A 9,551-nucleotide genomic window follows, 5' to 3' on the forward strand; every position below is an offset into this window, starting at 1 on the left:
GAGTTTCAATAGGCAAATTGTGTTTAAGCAGAGGACGTTGTTCAAAGAAAATATTATCTATTTCATTTCTTTCATGCATATGTAAATCATTTTCATGGTCTAGCAAATATTGTTCCAGTGGATTAGTGGGAGGCACAGCAATAGAAGCAAGACCAATTATTTCATCCTTACTAGGCCATTCTTTTTCATGAAGCTTTCTACTAAATTTGGAAAAATTAAAATCATGAGACTCATCACCAAAACTAACACCGACAGTTTGTTTCTCACAATCTATCTTAGAGTTAACGGTGTTCAAGAAAGGTCTACCAAAAATAATGGGACAAAAATCATCTTGTGGGGAACGAAGAACAAGAAAATCAGTAGGGTATTTTATTTTCCCACATAAGACTTCAACATCTCTAACAATCCCAATTGGTGAAATAATATCTGTATTAGCAAGTTTAATAGTAACATCTATGTCTTCTATCTCTATGGGTGCTATGTCATTCATAATTTCTTGATATAAGGTGTAAGGAATAGCACTTACGCTAGCACCTATGTCAAATAAACCATGATAACAGTGATCTCCTATTTTAAGTGAGACAATGGGCTTGCCAACAACAGGTATGTGTTTATCCTTTTTATCAGGTTTGGCAATTCTAGCAGCTTCTTCACAGAAGTAAATAACATGCCCATCTACATTTTATTCCAAGAGATCCTTAACCATAGCAATACTAGGATCTACTTTAATTTGTTCATCAGGTTTAGGTGTTCTAATATAACTTTTGTTGACCACAGTCGAAACTTTAGCATGTTCCTTTATCCTAACAGGGAAAGGCGGTTTCTCAATATAAGCAGTAGGAACAATTGGATCAACATTGTAAAGTATAGTTTCTTCTTTAGCTAGTACCGATTCTTTAATTTCTTCTTTAATAGGTGGGTGATATTTAAACCACTTCTATTTAGGGAGATCAACATGAGTAGCAAATGATTCACAAAAGGAGGCTACTATCTCAGAGTCAAGTCCATATTTAGTGCTAAACTTTTGAAAAGCATCGGTATTCATAGAAGATTTAACACAATCATACTTAAGCTTAATACCTGACTCTTTACCTTCATCGAGTTCCCAATCTTCAGAGTTGCGTTTAATTCTTTCCAAAAGATCCCATCGGAATTCAATAGTCTTCTTCATAAAAGAACCAACATAAGAAGTATCAAGCATGGATCCATCATTATGAGAAAGCAGAGCATAAAAATTCTAAATAATAATTTCTCTTGAGAGCTCATGATTGGGGCATGAATATAACATTGACTTAAGCCTCCCTCAAGCTAGAGCGATACTTTCTCCTTCACGAGGCCAAAAATTATATATGTAATTCCGATCACAATGAACTAGATGCATGGGATATTTTTTTGGTGAAACTCCAATTTCAATCGATTCCAATTCCAAGACCCAATATCATCGCATAGCCTATACCATGCCAATGATTTTCCCTTCAAAGATAAAGGGAAAACCTTCTTCTTAACTTCATCTCCCGGTAAACCTGCAAGCTTAAACAATCCACAAATTTGTTCCACATATATCAAGTGCATATCAGGATGTTCGGTTTCGTCTCCTGCATAAGGATTAGCTAGCAGTTGTTCCATCATACCCGAAGGAATTTCATATTCAATATTTTCAGTAGGTGCAGTAGGTTGAGGGGTAGCTAATTGTGGTTCCGGTCAAGGTGAAGATACCCCGAACAAACCCCTCAAAGGATTGTTTTCCATAGTAACAAGTGATAATAAATTTCAGCACAGTATATAAATGTTTCCTTACCAAATTCCACTTCCCAAAGGCGCTTCACTCCCCGGCAATGGCGCCACAAAATAGCCTTGATGAACCACAAGTAGAGGGCATCAATTGTAGCTCTTTTCGATAAGTAAGAGTGTCGAACCCAACGAGGAGCAGAAGGAAATGACAAGTGGTTTTCAGCAAGGTAATGTCTGTAAGTGCTGAAATTCTAAGTAATAGAGTAGTTTGATAGCAAGATAATTTGTAACGAGCAAGTAATGATAATATTAACAAAAGTGCAGCAAGGTGGCCCAATCCTTTTGAGGCAAAGGACAGTGCAAAACGGTCTCTTATAGTAAGCAAAGCGTTCTTGAGGGTACACGGGAATTTCATCTAGTCACTTTCACCATGTTGATTCGATTTGTGTTCGCTCCTTTGATAATTTGATATGTGGGTGGGCCGGTGCTTAGGTGCTGTTCTTACTTGAAGAAACCTCCTACTTATGATTAACCCCCGCGCAAGCATCCGCAACTACGAGAAAAGTATTCAGAATAAATTCTAACCATAGCATTAAACTTTTGGATCCAATCGGTCCCTTACGGAATAGCGTATAAACTAGGGTTTAAGCTTCTGTCACTCTCGCAATCAATCTTGTAATAACTACTGCACAATGCATTCCTTTAGGCCCAAATATGGTGAAGTGTCATGTAGTCGACATTCACATGACAGCACTAAGGGAATCAGAACATACATACTATCAAAATATCGAACACATATCAAGTTCACATGATTACTTGCAACATGGTTTCTCCCGTGACCTCAAGAACAAAAGTAACTAGCCACAAATGATAATCATGCTCAAGATCAGAGGGGTATTAAATAGCATATTGGATCTGAACATATAATCTTCACCAAATAAACCGTATAGTAATCAACTACAAGATGAAATCAACACTACTAGTCACCCACAAGCACCAACCTGCAAGATTGAACACAAGAGATGAACTAGGGTTTGAGAGGAGATGGTGCTGTTGAAGATGTTGATGGAGATTGCCTTCCCCAAGATGGGAGAGTTGTTGGTGATGATGATGACGATGATTTCCCCCTCCGGGTGGGAAATTCCCCCGGCGGAATCGCTCTGCCGGAGGGCAAAAGTGCTCCTGCCCAAGTTCCGCCTCGAGATGGCGGCGCTCCGTCCCGAAAGTCCTCTCTTTATTTTTTCTAGGTTAAAATGATTTATATACCAGAAGATGGGCACCGGATGTGGGCCTAGGTGAGAACAACCCACCAGGGCGCGCCTAGGCTCCCTGGCGCGCCCAGGTGGGTTGTGCCCACCTTGTGGGCCCCCTTTGGTACTTATTGGCTCCAATATTCCTCATTTACTCCGTAAAAATTCCCCTTGAAGTTTTAGCTTATTTGGAGTTGTGCTGAATAGGTGGCCTGACGTAGCTTTTCCAGGTCCAGATTTCCCGCTGCCGGAATTCTCCCTCTTTGTGTGTACCTTGCATATTATGAGAGAAAAGGCATTAGAATTACTCCAAAAAGCATTATTATGCATAAAAACATCATAAATAACAGTAGGAAAACATGATACAAAATGGACGTATCAAGCACACCAGCCCACAAGGGGGGGCCGCTCCCTTAAGCAGGAGGCCGAATTGGAGAAGGAACAAGGGAGGTTCAGCCCCCCTTCCTTTCTTCCTCCCCCTTCCCTTTTCTCTGCGGCAAAAAAGGAAGGGGGGAGGACGAATTGAGGAGGACCCCAAGTAGGATTCCTCCTACTTGGGGCGCCCCCTTGCTGCTCCCCTCCCCCTCCCACCTATATATATGTGGGGAGGGGCGCCTAGAAGACACAACAACAATCGTTAGCCGTGTGCGGAGCCCCCCTCCACAGTTTACGCCTCCGGTCATTTCTTCGTAGTGCTTAGGCGAAGCCCTGTGCGAATCACATCACCATCACCGTCACCACGCCGTCGTGCTGATAGAACTCATTTACTTCCTTGACACCTTGCTAGATAGCGAGGGATGTCATCACGCTGAATGTGTGCAAAACTCGGAGGTGTCGTATGTTCGGTACTTGATCGGAGAAGTTCGACTACATCAACCGCGTTGTCAAACGCTTCCGCTTTCGGTCTACGAGGGTAGGTGGACACACTCTCCCCCTCTCGTTGCTATGCATCTCCTAGATAGATCTTGCGTGAGCGTAGGATTTTTTTTGAAATTGCATGCTACGTTCCCCAATAGTGGCATCCGAGCCAGGTCTATGCGTAGATGTAATGCACGAGTAGAACACAAAGAGTTGTGGGTGGTGATCGTCATACTGCTTACCACCAACCTTACATGACCACGTTCATGAGACCGGTTCCACCGACTGACATGCAACTAGTTTTGCATAAAGGTGGCTGGCGGGATTCTGTTTCTCCTACTTTAGTTGAATCGAATTTGACTGCGGCCAGTCCTTGTTGAAGGTTAAAACAACAAACTTGATAAATCACTGTTGTGGTTTTGATGCGTAGGTAAGAATGGTTCTTGCTAGAAGCCCGTAGCAGCCACGTAAAACTTGCAACAACAAAGTAGAGGACGTCTAACTTGTTTTTGCAGGGCATGTTGTGATGTGATATGGTCAAGACATGATGTGATATACGTTATTGTATGAGATGATCATGTTTTGTAAAAGTTATCGGCAACCGGCAGGAGCCTTATGGTTGTCTCTTTATTGTATGAAATGCAAACGCCATGTAATTGCTTTACTTTATCACTATGCGTTAGCGATAGTTGTAGAAGCAATAGTTGATGAGACGACCACGACGCAACGATGGAGATGAAGGTGTCGAGCCGGTGACGATGGAGATCATGATGATGGTTTGGAGATGGAGATCAAAAGCACAAGATGATGATGGCCATATCATGTCACATATTTTGATTGCATGCGATGTTTATATTTTATGCATCTTATTTTGCTTAGTACGGCGGTAGCATTATAAGATGATCCCTTCACTAAATTACAAGGTACAAGTGTTCTTCCTGAGTATGCACCGTTGCGACAGTTTGTCGTGTTGAGACACCACGTGATGATCGGGTGTGATAGACTCTACGTTCAAATACAACGGGTGCAAGACAGTTTTGCACATGCGGAATACTCAGGTTAAACTTGACGAGCCTGGCATGTACAGACATGGCCTCGGAACACTGGATACCGAAGGTCGAACGTGAATCATATAGTAGATATGATCAACATAGAGATGTTTACCATTGATAACTACTCCACCTCATGTGATGATCGGACATGGTTTAGTTGATTTGGATCACGTATCATTTAGATGACTTGAGGAATGTCTATCTAAGTGGGAGTTCTTAAGTAATTTGATTAATTGAACTTCAATTAATCATGAACTTAGTCCTCATAGTATTTGCAAATTATGTTGTAGATCAATAGCTCGCGTTGTAGCTCCCCTATTTTTGATATGTTCCTAGAGAAAAATGAGTTGAAAGATGGTAGTAGGAATGATGCGGACTGGGTATGATGACTACTTGATAGTTTAGTGCGCCATGCTTTACGGCTTAGAACCGGGACTTCAAAAACATTTTGAACGCTACAGAGCATATGAGATGTTCCAAGAGATGAAATTGGTATTTCAGTCTCATGCCCGTGTCGAGAGGTATGAGACCTCTGACAAGTACTTTGCCTACAAGATGGAGGAGAATAGCTCAGCCAGTGAGCATATGCTCAGAGTGTCTGGGTACTACAATTGCTTGAATCAAGTGGGAGTTAATCTTCCAGATAAGATAGCGATTGACAGAGTTCTCTAGTCACTATCACCAAGCTACTAGAACTTCGTGATGAACTATAATATGCAAGGGATGACGAAAATGATTCCCGAGCTCTTCGTGATGTTGAAATCAGCGAAGCTAGAAGTCAAGAAAGAGCATCAAGTGTTGATGGTTGACAAGACCACTAGTTTCAAGTAAAAGGGCAATACAAAGAAAGGGAACTTCAAGAAGAATGGCAAGCAAGTTGCCTCTCCCATGAAGAAGCCCAAAGCTAGACCCAAGCCTGAGACTGAGTGCTTCTACTACAAAGGAACTGGTCACTGGAAGCGGAACTGCGCTAGATACTTGGCGGATAAGAAGGATGGCAAAGTGAACAAAGGTATATTTGATATACATGTTATTGATGTGTACTTTACTAGTGTTCATGGCAACCCCTGGGTATTTGATACCGGTTCAGTTGCTAAGATTAGTAACTCGAAATGAGAGTTCCAGAATGAACAGAGACTAGTGTAAAGCGAGGTGACGATGTGTGTTGGAAATGATTCCAAGGTTGATATGATCAGCATCGCACACTCCCTCTACCTTCGGGATTAATGTTGAACCTAAATAAATGTTATTTGGTGTTTGCGTTAAGCATGAATATGATTAGATCATGTTTATTGCAATACGTTTATTCATTTAAGTTAGAGAATAATTTTTGTTCTGTTTACACGAATAAAACTTTCTATGGTCTTACACCCAATGTGAATGGTTTATTGAATCTCGATCGTAGTGATACACATATTCATAATATTGATGCCAAAAGATGCAAAGTTGATAATGATAGTGCAACATATTTGCGACACTGCCGTTTAGGTCATATTTGTGTAAAGCGCATGAAGAAACTCCATATAGATGGATTTTTTGAATCACTTGATTATGAATCATTTGATACTTGCGAACCATGCCTCATGGGCAAGATGACTAAAACTCCGTTCTCCGGAACAATGGAGCGAGCAAATGACTTATTGAAAATAATACATACTGATGTATGCGGTCCGATGTGTTGAGGCACGCGGCGGGTATCGTTATTTTCTTACCTTCACAGATGATTTGAGCAGATACGGGTATATCTACTTAATGAAACACAAGTCTGAAACATTTGAAAAGTTCAAAGAATTTCAGAGCAAAGTGGAGAATCATCGTAATAAGAAAATAAAGTTTCTATGATCTGATTGTGGAGGCAAATATTTGAGTTACGAGTTTGACCTTAAAACAATGTGGAATAGTTTCACAACTCACGCCACCTGGAACACCACATCGTAATGGTGTGTCCGAACGTCGTAACCGTACTTTATTAGATATGGTGCGATCTATGATGTCTCTTACCGATTTATCACTATCATTTTGGGGTTATGCATTAGAGACAGCTGCATTCACGTTAAATAGGGCACCGTCTAAATCCGTTGGGACGACACCGTATGAACTGTGGTTTGGCAAGAAACCTAAGCTGTTGTTTTTTAAAGTTTGGGGTTGCGACACTTACGTCAAAAGGCTTCATCCTGATAAGCTCAAACCCAAATCGAAGAAGTGCGCCTTCATAGGATACCCTAAGGAAACAATTGGGTACACCTTCTACCACAAATCCGAAGGCAAGATCTTTATTGCCAAGAATGAAAACTTTCTAGAGAAGGAGTTTCTCCCGAAAGAAGTGAGTGGGAGGAAAGTAGAACTTGATGAGGTAATTGTACCTTCTCTCGAACTGGAAAGTAGCTCATCACAGAAAACCATTCCCGTGATGCCTACACCAACTAGAGAGGAAGCTAATGATGATGATCATGAAACTTTAGATCAAGTTACTAGCGAACCTCATAGGTCAACCAGAGCACGATCCGCACCAGAGTGGTACGGTAATCCTGTTCTGGAAGTCATGTTACTAGACCATGACGAACCTACGAACTATGAAGAAGCTATGATGAGCCCAGATTCCAATAAATGGCTTGAGGCCATGAAATCTGAGATAGGATCCATATATAAGAACAAAGTGTGGACTTTGGTGGACTTGTCCGATGATCGGCGAGCCATTGAGAATAAATGGATCTTCAAGAGGAAGACGGACGCTGATGGTAGTGTTACTATCTATAAAGCTCGAATTGTCGCAAAAGGTTTTCGACAAGTTCAAGGTGTTGACTACGATGAGATTTTCTCACTCGTATCGATGCTTCAGTCTGTCCGAATCATGTTAGCAATTGTCGCATTTTATGAAATCTGGCAAATGTATATCAAAACTGCATCCTTAATGGATTTATTAAAGAAGAGTTGTATATGATGCAACCAGAAGGTTTTGTCAATCCTAAAGGTGCTACCAAAATGTGCAAGCTCCAGCGATCCATCTATGGACTGGTGCAAGCATCTCGGAGTTGGAATATACACTTTGATGAGTTGATCAAAACATATAGTTTTATACAGACTTGCGGTGAAGCCTGTATTTACAAGAAAGTGAGTGGGAGCACTACAGCCTTTCTGATAAGTATATGTGAATGACATATTGTTGATCGGAAATGATGTAGAATTTTCTGAAAAGCACAAAGGAGTGTTTGAAAGGAGTTTTTCAAAGAAAGACCTCGGTGAAGCTGCTTACATATTGGGCATCAAGATCTATAACATAAACAAGTCGCACTACTCATAAAGAAAATAAAAAAAAGACAGAGGACCGACCGGGTGCACTGGTTGCATGGATTGACACGTGGCAACTGCAAATTGGGGAAGGTGGCCGGGTACACAGGTTCCTTGTCAGGGTAGAACTGCCTAAAGATTTTCTGCCGGGCGTCCCCGGGCTTCTTGTTCTCGTTGAACATGGCAAACACGTACGTCTCGATCGGGCCTGGCCGCCTCGGCGTCCCGGACCGGACATGGTCGAGCAGCCCCTGGTTATACCTCCTGGCGTTCTCCATGGTGGCGGCGAAACCGCCGGCCGACGGCCATCCGCTCTCCGACACCACCACCCTCACGCCCGGCGCGGCGGCCCCTCTCGAGCGCCGCGTAGACAGCGTCCACCATTGCGTCGAAGAGGTTGATGTAGACCAGCCCGTTGCCGAGGTCCCTCACCGTGGCGCCCGGCTGGAACGTCGTGTAGTTCAGCCGAATGTCCCTCGGGTTGTCCCGGTACACGAAGTAGTGGTACACATTGGCCAGCAGCGGCGCGCCGGTGCTCACCAGGAACCGGGCAACGTCCGTCATGTAGGGCCGCGTGAACACGCCGGCGGACGACGGGTAGGAGTTGGCCACCACGTGGAACCGCACCGCGGTGGGCACCTTGATGGCGTCGCCGAGGCTTGCGGCAGAGAGCGCGGCGCGAACGTTGCGCATGGCTGGGAGGATGAACCCCGCATCGCCCGGGCGGATCTTGTTTCCGACGATGACGTAGCGGATGAGGACATCTGGGTAGTAAGCCTGAACGTTGCTCCGGACCCAGTCGGCGGCGTGGAAGGGGTCGGCGGCGAGGCCGCGGACTTGGTCGACGCCACCGACGTCGAGGACGAGGGCGATGCCACTGCCGCGTAGCACGGCGAGGGCCTCCTGGTCAGGGAAGTAGATGCGCATGGCGTGGATGTTGCTGGACCTGCAGAGCCGCACCACGTCGCGCCGCGCGGGGAGGTTGTCGCCGATCACGCCGTAGCAGACGTCGTGCACGGCTGCTTGCATGCGTGACGAAAAGCTCGGATCAAACAAAAGAAATCGTGTAACGATACTAGCATACTAGCATGGTTAAAAGCAAGGTAAGACTACCTCCCATTTTCTCAAAGGTTTGAACTCGATCAGCTCGGTAGATCAATGATCTGTATGCTTCGCTCTTCCCTCCTGCGATAAGAATTTCAATTGCTAGCATCTACGGTTAAATATACAGTGAGAGGTCAAATGAGACGCACGCCCCTTCAGTTCACCTTCCTGAACTTAATTAATGGGGCACTTCGTCTTCCTAGGCTTAATTAAGTTCCTGTTATTGGGCGATCGATCGTCTCACCTTTTTATTCGAAAATTGAATCGA

General features: G+C 43.6%; 1 pseudogene; it reads right to left on the reverse strand.

Annotated features, from left to right (window-relative positions):
• Nucleotides 1-8,154: 8,154 nt before the first annotated feature.
• LOC123158049 (glucan endo-1,3-beta-glucosidase GV-like) lies at nucleotides 8,155-9,193 on the reverse strand (annotated as a pseudogene).
• Between the last annotated feature and the right edge of the window lie 358 nt (nucleotides 9,194-9,551).

The sequence above is a fragment of the Triticum aestivum genome, chromosome 1D (assembly GCF_018294505.1).
Source record: "Triticum aestivum cultivar Chinese Spring chromosome 1D, IWGSC CS RefSeq v2.1, whole genome shotgun sequence".
Classification (NCBI taxonomy): Eukaryota; Viridiplantae; Streptophyta; class Magnoliopsida; order Poales; family Poaceae; genus Triticum; species Triticum aestivum.